Here is a 9196-nt window from a genome sequence, read left to right on the forward strand (position 1 = left end):
CCTCTCTCCCTCCCTCTCTCTTCTCTGCTCCCCCCGTCTCTCTCCTTCTCCCTCGTCCTCTCTTTCACTCTCTGTCTGTCCAATGCAGGCAGCTCTAAGTTGGGAAGCTCATTAATTAGCGGGCCTGGGGTAGGAGGAGCCGGCTGGAATTAGCCTGCCTAATGCGCCTGTCAGTCCCGGCGCTGCGCCGCGCTCGGCCCGAGCTGTTTGTAAATTACATTAGCTGCTCCTTTATTGCACCCGAACCACCGGCGACTGAAAAGCCGCCGCCCCCACCCCAAACTGTGAGCCGCGCTCCCGGCGTACCCGCCTCCCGCCGGCCTGGCTGTGACGGCAGCGCTGGCCCGGAGGTCTCAGGCTCTCCAACCCGGGATTTGGCGCCGGAGAAGCGCGGTAGGAGCCCATCCGGGGAGGTATGCAGCCGCCGCGCGGGCCAGGTAAGACCAGGAGCCTGGGTGGGCCCCGTCGCCGCCCAGAGCGGACTTTGCCGAGCTGAGATCAAGGACCCAGCGCCCCTACCCCTAGATCCACTTGCCCCTCACCCACGGCCTTGGGCAACGCGCCTGGGGAGAAGGAATCTGCAGCCCTTGGGTTGGCCCGCGGGAGGTCCAAGGAGGCTCTGCAGCCCTGGGTGAGGCGACACAGGACACAGGGGTGGGGGATCCCAGGGGTTGGGAGAGGAGGCCAGTCAGAGGACACAGCCTTCCCCAACCGAGAGATGGAGCGGGGGAGTTGTTGGTGGCCCTAGGCACCTCTCCCCCAGCCTGAGCCTGAAGCGACAGCCTTACCTCCTCCGGCAATCTTGCACACTCTTCTCAGGCCGCCGCTCTCCGGGCCAGCTGGGGCCACGGCCCGCCTGGTGACCGGCGTCCGACCGTGGTAGCCGGACCGGGTGCGGGGGCTAACGGGGCAGGCTCAGGGCCTCCCCGCTGAGCTCTGCCCGGCCCCGGCCGGGGCCCCGCTGCCGGCCCCGCCCAGCCCAGCGCCCGGCTTGAGTGCACCGCCAGGCCGACTCCAGCTGTTCCGGATGCGTGGCGGGGGCCCGGAGGGGGCCGGGCCACGGATGGGGCTGCGATCTCAGGAACCCGCAGGGAGAGGCATTCGAGTCCGACTGGGCACTGGGAACCCTACGGCTCGAACTCTGTGCATATCAGGCGAGCATTTATGTGTGTATTTGAATGTGTTTATGTTTTTGAATATGTATATTTGTGTGTGGTTCTCCATGTGTTTATTTGTGTAAACGTATGTGAACCTGTGGGTATTTTGGCGGCTTGAACCCCTACCTATGTCTTTCACTCCCCTGAGGCACTCAAGGGGGCTATGTCCCCAGTTTTTGATGTTTTTTTCCTCTTGAGTCCTTCCTTTGGTTTGCGTGGGGCCATCTGCCCTGCCACCCTAATTTTCCATTTCCACCCCTGTAGGAAGGAGGGGAGGAGGAGGGAGGTTGTAGCCAAGGGAGGAAGAGCTGTTCCCTCCCCACATACATCCCCAGCCCTTTCCCTGGCTTTGTTTGTAAACTCCTGGGCAGGCAGTGCAGTCTGGCAGCCCTGCTTGGTCTAGAGAAGGCCCCAGAGCAGCCAGTGCAGAGGACTGTGGCCCAGACCAGAGGTTGGGGTGGGAAGAATAGGACCTCTTGGACTTCCTGCCCCTTCATACCTGCTCCAGAGAGCAAACCAAGCTGGGCTGTGGGGCAGGGGACAAGTTCTCTTCCTTGATGCCTCTAGCATAGGGTCCTCTGAGCATCAGAGATCAGTTTCTTTATCTCCCGGTTAGTTATTCATTTGGAACAAGGCTTGCAGCTCTCCAGAGTAAAAGGGGACAGTGTAGGGAGAGAGGATTTTTGTTTGGGACCTCAGTGCCTGCCCCAGGCCTGCTTGGCAGTGTTGGGAAGATCTACTTATCCTCTTCCGCATCTTTGTCCTGCATTTTGGGGGGAGGACAGGTGCTTTAGAAGCAGGAACGGTGAGAATGTTCCCCCAGAGCTGCAGAACTATCCCCGAGGCAGGCTTGTCTCTGATGCATCAGTGCTGCTCTGGAAGCCATGAGGTGAGACTGGGCCTGGAGTCGGAGTCCAGAGATGGTGGAGAGGGATCTGAAGAGGAGGGCTCCAGGGAGCTGAACCCTGCTAGGTTGGAAGCTCTGGGACCAAAAGGGGTCTGCTCTCTCCTCTCACTTCCTGCTCTAGGATCTCGCCTCAGCCTCTGGCCCATAGCCCTTTCCTGCCATAACCCCCAAAGCCCTGACCCAGAGCCTCAGGCAAGCCATATCCCCCATGCTAGCAGAGGAGGCCCTTCCAGATCAGGAAATAGGGACTCTTTGGTCCCCATCCTCCTGAGGAGCTCCCATTAATACTCCTCCTCCCCCATTTTTCCAGTCTGTTCCTGTCTCCACACCTGATATTGGTCGTCAAGACAGGATCTTAAGGACAACCCTGCTGTTACCCATCTCCCAGTCCCTCAGGAACAGCAGAGTTCAGGATTATTGTGAGGCTGCCAGGAAGGTGAGGAAAGTGAATTGGGGAGCAGAGGGGTGGTAGCATAGAATTCCTCCACTGGAGCCCTGTTTCCCTGGACCTTTAGTCTCTGGCCACATTGTGTCAAAGTGGACAGGACAGTCCACAATCATCTGCTACATTACCGCTTCCACCCATCATTGTCAAATCTCTTCTCTTCCTAGCAGGCACCTGCCGCCCAATCCCAAGGTTTTGGGTTTTTTGGTCTATACGGTTGTGCTCTCCGCTGGCCAAACAGCTCTGGCCAGCATAGTTGGGGAATCAGGGGGCACATGGTGTCACCTGCCTGTTTTGTTGTTTAGGGCCCCCTACCTCCATCACCCCATCCAGATTATCTTCAAAAACCAGCCCAACTGCCACACTGATATTTTCCCCCCAACCCTGTGGTTTTCCCCCAACTCCAGACCCCAGTGTGTGGGAGGTTGGCATCTTCTGGGATCCTGGGAGCCCAAACCCACCGCCTCCTTCTGCAGAGCTAGGAGCTGTGTTTTGGGTTTGCCCTTAGCCTCACTCCCTCTCCTGCCAGAATGGGAGATGCTTAAGGGCAGGGTCCTTGATGTGGGGATTCTATCCACTTCAGATATTCACAGGCCAGGCAAGAACCTGGGTACTCTCAATTATTGGTTGAGTGAGTTTTTGTCAGGCAAATAGAGTATAAACAATTATGTATTGTGGAGGGGCAAGGCTTGGGCTTTGGTGGTCCCACCTCAGAGGATCTTTGGAAATAGTAAGATTTTTGAAAGGGGAGTAACTCAGAGGCAGGTGGGGTGAGTGTTGGTGGGAAGGAACTCTGCCATTGCTCCAGGATCTCACCTTCTATTCAGCCCCCTTCATGGGATTCAGTGCTGGTTCAGGAACACTTTCTGGGGTCCCCCACCCCCGGTCAGCTGGGCCAGTGTCTTCTCCCCTGGAGATGGAAGCAGCTGGTCCCTGGAGTCTGCTCCATAGAGGGAATGCCTGTCTTCAAAACCTGGTCTATACTGTATCCTGACTCCCGAATTCCTGCTTGCTGCCTATACCACCAGGGCCCAGCCTTCTTCGGTCTCCAGTGGAAGGGGAAGGGATTAATCTGCCCAAAATCTGCTTTCCCCCTAGTTCAGTGAATATTCCGGACAAAGAGGAGGGAAAGAACATTGCATGAATTGCGAGGGTAAGAGGACCCTGTAGACTCAGACAAAATGAGTTATTCCTTAGCATGAGGGAATATTCAAGTAAACCCTCAAAGGCTCCATCGGCTTTAATCCAGATTGTTTTGGTAGCCCCATTCATTTCCCGATTATTTATGTAAGCACCAGCATTGGCCTTCAGGCCAGAGCTTCCTTCAGAAAAAAGGTTCTGACATTGCTTGAAATTAGTTAACTTGACCACAAATCAGGATCATTTTTGGCCCCCAGGGACCTGCTACTGTGACACTCCTTGTGGAATTCAGAGAGTGTTTCTTCTGCTGTAGAGGTAGACTCCGATAGATGGCTTCCTGCCACCCTGGCTGAACCAGGACTGCCTACTTGGTTTTTATATTCTGCCCTGGGCCACCTTCTGCAGTAACAACAACAGTAACCATGACAATAAACACCATAAGCTCTTACCATGTGCTTGGCTACCATGTGCTTGGCTTCCGGCTAAGAGTTTTTATTGATTTTATTTATTACTCACAACCCTGTGAGGTAGCTACTGCTATTACCACGATTTTATATACAAGGAAAATGAGGCCCAGAGAAGTTAAGTAACACTTCCAAAGTCACACAGCCTGTTTAGGAGTAATTAGGATTTGAAGAATGTTTTTTCTGACTCAGGTCTTAATCCTGGAACCACAAAATATCTAACCAGAGCCCAAAGTTTCCCTGAATGGGCTTTAGGGGCTCTGCAGATCCCAGAAATTGTGTGTAAAATTATGTATGTGAGCCCAAGTGTGCACGTCTCTTCAGGGGCAATATTACATAACACATTGGATTCTCAAAAGGGATTGGAGACCCAGAAAAGGTTAAAGCCAGAAGCAGGCCAATAGGGGAAGGGGGAGGGAAGTTGCCTCTCTGCAGGCCTGGGGAGCAGGGAGCCAGCCTCTCCAAAATTCAGACCAGCCTCCAAGCCTGCTTCTGGACCTGCCCTGCTGTCTCTGGCCAGGCCCAGATCTCAGGACCTCTTCTGGCAAAGAGAGATGGGGGCAGGGTCTATGACCAGGGCACTTTTTTGGAGAGCGCCCTTCCCTGCTTCTCTCCACCAACCTCCCCAACTTCTTTTGTGAACTGAACTCCTTCAGAGCCCAGCCTCTTCCTGGCCCTTCAGCCCTGCATGGGGGAATTGACTGCCCTTTGGAAGTGTGAGGGGCATAGACAGACCACTGAGTGATATGGACAGGTAGAGATGGGGAAAGATGCTCAAGGCCCAGGTGATCATATTCTGCAGCCTCCAGGGCAGCCCTCTTTTTGGTCCCAAGCCTTTGCTTCCCCTGTTGCTTTCTTTCCTGGCACCTCTCTCTCTCTCTCTATCTATCTCTCTCTATCTCTCTCTCCCTCGTATTTTTTTTTTTTTTTTTTTTTCGGCCGCACTGCACGGCTTATGGGATTTTAGTTCCCTGACCAGAACTCAAATCCGGGACCCGGTAGTAGGTAGTGAGGGCACTGAGTCCTAACCACTGGACAGTCAGGGAATTCCCACCTGGCACCTCTTGCTGTTTTTAGTGCTCACTTTATCTTCGGGTGCCCAAGATGAATGACTGAATGCCCTATTCAGTCCTCTGTGCTCCTTAGCATACCCCCCTTGGAGTCAGTGTCAGATTACCAGGAACTGCTGGTTTGTCATCTGCCCTTCTGCCTCCCTCTCCGCCTGGCTGTGAACTTGGGGAACTGAAATTCCTCGCCATGCCCTATGTGAGCCTGGCATATACCAAGAGCTCTCCATGCCTTTGTCAAATGAATACGAATAATAAGAGACAAAAGGGAGAGCCAGGTAGGGGCCTCTGCCTGTGCCCCAGAGAGAGGAAGAGGGGTGTAAGGGAAGGGTAGTGTTGTTTTGCCAGCTTTGTGCAGATGCGTGACGCACTCTTGCTGCTCATACCTCCAACATACAAAAGGGGCACAGGGACCTCATTCATTAATGCTTTTTGGCTATGGAGAGGGGGGTCCTTGGTTCTCGACCCAGCTGTGTTATGGCCTGACTCAGGAATGGAGTTTGTTCACCCTCTCCCTCTTTTTTTAAAAAACAGGATTGAGTCCCCATTGTATTTTGGGCCTGAAGCAGAGAGGAAGATCAGACAGAAGGAGAGAGATGGGCAGGCAGGAGTGGCAGGAAACACACCCCTACCCCAGTAGCCCAGGGGACTATGACGAGGGTAAAGGATAGTAGGGGGAGCCTGGTTCTGTCCCAATGGAGGTGGCATTTGACATGAGCCTCAAAAATCCAGGAGCATTGGGGTAGGTGCAGAAATGAGGACCACTTTCCTGGCAAGGGGAACAGCTAAGCAGGAGGCCAGAAGCACCAGCCCAGAGCAGGAGACAGAGCGCCCCTACTTCTTCCCTCCCTGGCCTGGGCATTGAGCTGCTGAGATTGGGATGAAATCCTTGGTCCCTTGTGCACCCCCATCAGGTTCTGCAGCCTGAGGCAGGGGCTGGTGGGCTCCTGGGATGGCTGTTTGGGGCTGAAGGGCGGGGAAGTTGGGGAGAGGCTGCACCCCAGCCCTTGCTGCTCCTGGGTCCACGGTGGGCGGGGGAGGTTCCATTCTCTTTGCCATCTAGGGAAGCTCCAAGAACTGACCTCTCTCTTACTAAAGAAACTCCCGGGTCTGAGCAAAACCACTAACGGTGGTCAGGCTACCCATTCCACAGCCTCTGCCTGTGGGAGGGCGCCAGGCTGCAGGCCAGGCAGAGGAGCCTGGGCTAGACGAGGTGGATAGGCCAAGGAACCTAGGCGGGGAGAGGTGAGGAGACCTAGGAGCCGGTCAGCGTGGCTAGGCGGGCGCGGGAAAGGCCTGAGTCAGGCTTCTCGTAATAAACTGCATGTGAATAATTCAGCAGCCGCGCGGGGGCTCATTGCATTAGCGCCGCCGCCCGTGCCTCCCCTCGAGTTCCAGCTGAGGGAAGGGCGGGTCACTAACGCGCTTGAGGAGGGGAGCCAGATAGAAGATCCCTGCCTGCTTGCATCCTGGATTCCACCCGGCCCAATCCCAGGAGACCCTCTGGTCCCCGATCCCCTCGGGCCCCACCAGTCAGAGGGCCGCCTACTGGGCAGGGCTGTCCCAGCTTAGCCGCTCTTAAGACCCCGGGCAAGAGAAAACAGGCGGCGGGACCTGGGCCAGAATAGGTAACGAGGGGGCCCTACCTGCGGGAAACCGAGCTGTGGTAGTGCCCAACCGCACAGAGAACGCGGGCGGCGTAGCTCTGAGCAAAGTGGCGAAGGCAGGCTCCTGTGCTCAGAGCCCAGTGCCCAGGAGCTGCTTTGTCCGGTCCAGGATTTTCCTTGTGGTCAGAGTGTAGCTCCAGGGAAGCCACGGAACTTTTCACCCACTGTGATCCCCAGGTTCTGCCTCTGCCTCCCGCCTCTCCCGTACCCATAGATCTAGTTCCCGCCGTGCCAGCCAATGGTGTCGGCTGGGGTCCCCAAGCTTGCCCTGGGTGGAAGGGAGCCCCAGGCTGCTGGGCCTGAGAGGCTAAGTGCATACTGCCCACAGCCTTATTTCGTTTGAGTGGAAGCAGCCTCCTCTGCATTTTCCACTCCTCACAAGTCACTAGGTTCCTGATCTTGACGGATCACACTCATCCCATCAAACATCCACCAATGCTTAATTCCTCCAGCTCTTTCCCAGGCCCCTTCAGTTCCATTAGGTGGACCACACCCTCTCCTCAGCAGCCTCCCTACTCCTACGTAGTGAACCTTGGGCAGAGACCCTCCCACTGGCCCCGATGACCCTCCCGGGGCCAGCGCGAACAAGACCCCCGGCCTGGTCTCCACCGGTGTTGCGGGCAGCCAGAGCCGGGGGAAGGCGGCTCGTGTCCCCCCCTTCCCTACTCCGCTCTCCCCCCGTCAGAATCTTCGTTGTTTGCCGCTGCCTCCTCCTCTTCCTCTTCCCTCAGCCTCTACGCATTTGTTTTTCTTCGTTTGGTGCCGTGCGGTCGGCCTGTGGAGGCCTGGACATACTCTGCCCGTCTTGAGGCCTCAGCCGGGCCGCTGGGTACGAGGCCAAATTTCAAACGGCTTCTGCAGCAGACCGGCTCGGGTGTCTCTGCAGAGGCAGGTGAGATGGACTGATGGCACCTTGACCTCAGACGGCTCCACCGCTGGCCAGCTGTGTGATGTTGGGTAAGTCTCTTAACTTCTCTGAGCCTTGACGGGGCAAAGGTCAAGAGATTTAAGGAGAGTGATGGGAGACTGTCTTTTTGATTCGTTTGGGAAAAGGGGTTGCCTGCTTTGGGGCCTGAGGAGGAAATGAGTTTCGGGAGAATACTAGGTCTGAAATGACCATTTATTTTAACGAATATTTCGAGAGCAGCTGGTAGCTGCTTTTTATTTTATTGTTATTATTACTTTTTACAGCTGATGGGTTGCCAGGCGTTAGAAACTTCTCCAATCCTCACCACATCTTGGTTCTACCGAAGAGGAAACTGAGTTTAAGATTGCCTCCCGCTGGTCAACAGCACAGGTGGGATTCGAACCCATATCCGGTTCCGAGTCGCTCGTGAGTTTACGCCACGCAGCTTCGCTGAGACTGACGATTCGAGCCCTCGCAGGGCCGGCCACCACCTGAGCGGAGAGGGGTTGGGCTGAATCGCCAAACGTTCCCTTTTTTCCGTGCCGGGAAAGCTTTGAAATTCTTATTTTCAGGTAAACGATTTTGACGGCTCCCAGAGAAGGACGGAAGCCAGACCCAGTGTGGGACTTCCGGCTTGTTCCGGGAGAGCCCCTGGGGCGGGACGGGGAGGGCAACTTTTCCCCCAGAGCCCGGGGAGGCGGCGGTGGCAGAGCCGAGGCATAAGCCGTCGCTCTTCGATTTTTCCTCTTTGGAGTTTATTCATCTGCTCAGTCTGTCCTGTGGGGCCCACGTCTTCGGAAGTCCTGGTCGGAAGGAGAGGAGCGCCGGGGAGAAGACACACGGCCCTGCCCAGGGAAGAGGTATGGCCAGATGATCCCCCAACTCTTTCACCCTCTCCAGGGGCGCCTCTCTGAGGTAGGGTCCTCCTAGCGGCTTGTGGGGAGCGGAGTGAGGCAGGCTGGAAGCTGGGGCCTGGGGGCCCCTGGCTGGGCAGGGAAGGGCTGGCATCTCCCTGGCGACCCCATCCCGAGCTCCCGCCGCAAGGTCACCCCGTGGAAGCCCCGACAGGCCACTAGTCCCTCGACATAGGTCTCATTACATTGTATTTATGTTTCATTTTTCCCTCTCTCTTATTATTGACTCACTCTGGGGGAGGCAAAGGATATAATATATTCATCTTTATTATACCAAATCTGTGTGAAGCATTTAATAAGACGCTGTTTCCACACAGCCAGGGATTAGTGTGAGCTATTCTTAAATTAATGCTCGGGAAGGGAGGGCGCCTCCGCCACAGCGCCTGCTGCTGGCGGCCCGGGGGAAGCGCAGGTCCTGGCCGGCGCGCCCGCGCCCACCCCCAGCACACGATGCCCTTCTCAGCCCGCGCGCCCGTCCTAGCGTCTCTCAGTGGCCCTTAGGGCCCCAGCCTGCGGGGAGGGGCTCGG

This window comes from Lipotes vexillifer, unplaced genomic scaffold (assembly GCF_000442215.2).
Source record: "Lipotes vexillifer unplaced genomic scaffold, Lipotes_vexillifer_v1.1 scaffold916, whole genome shotgun sequence".
Lineage (NCBI taxonomy): Eukaryota > Metazoa > Chordata > Mammalia > Artiodactyla > Lipotidae > Lipotes > Lipotes vexillifer.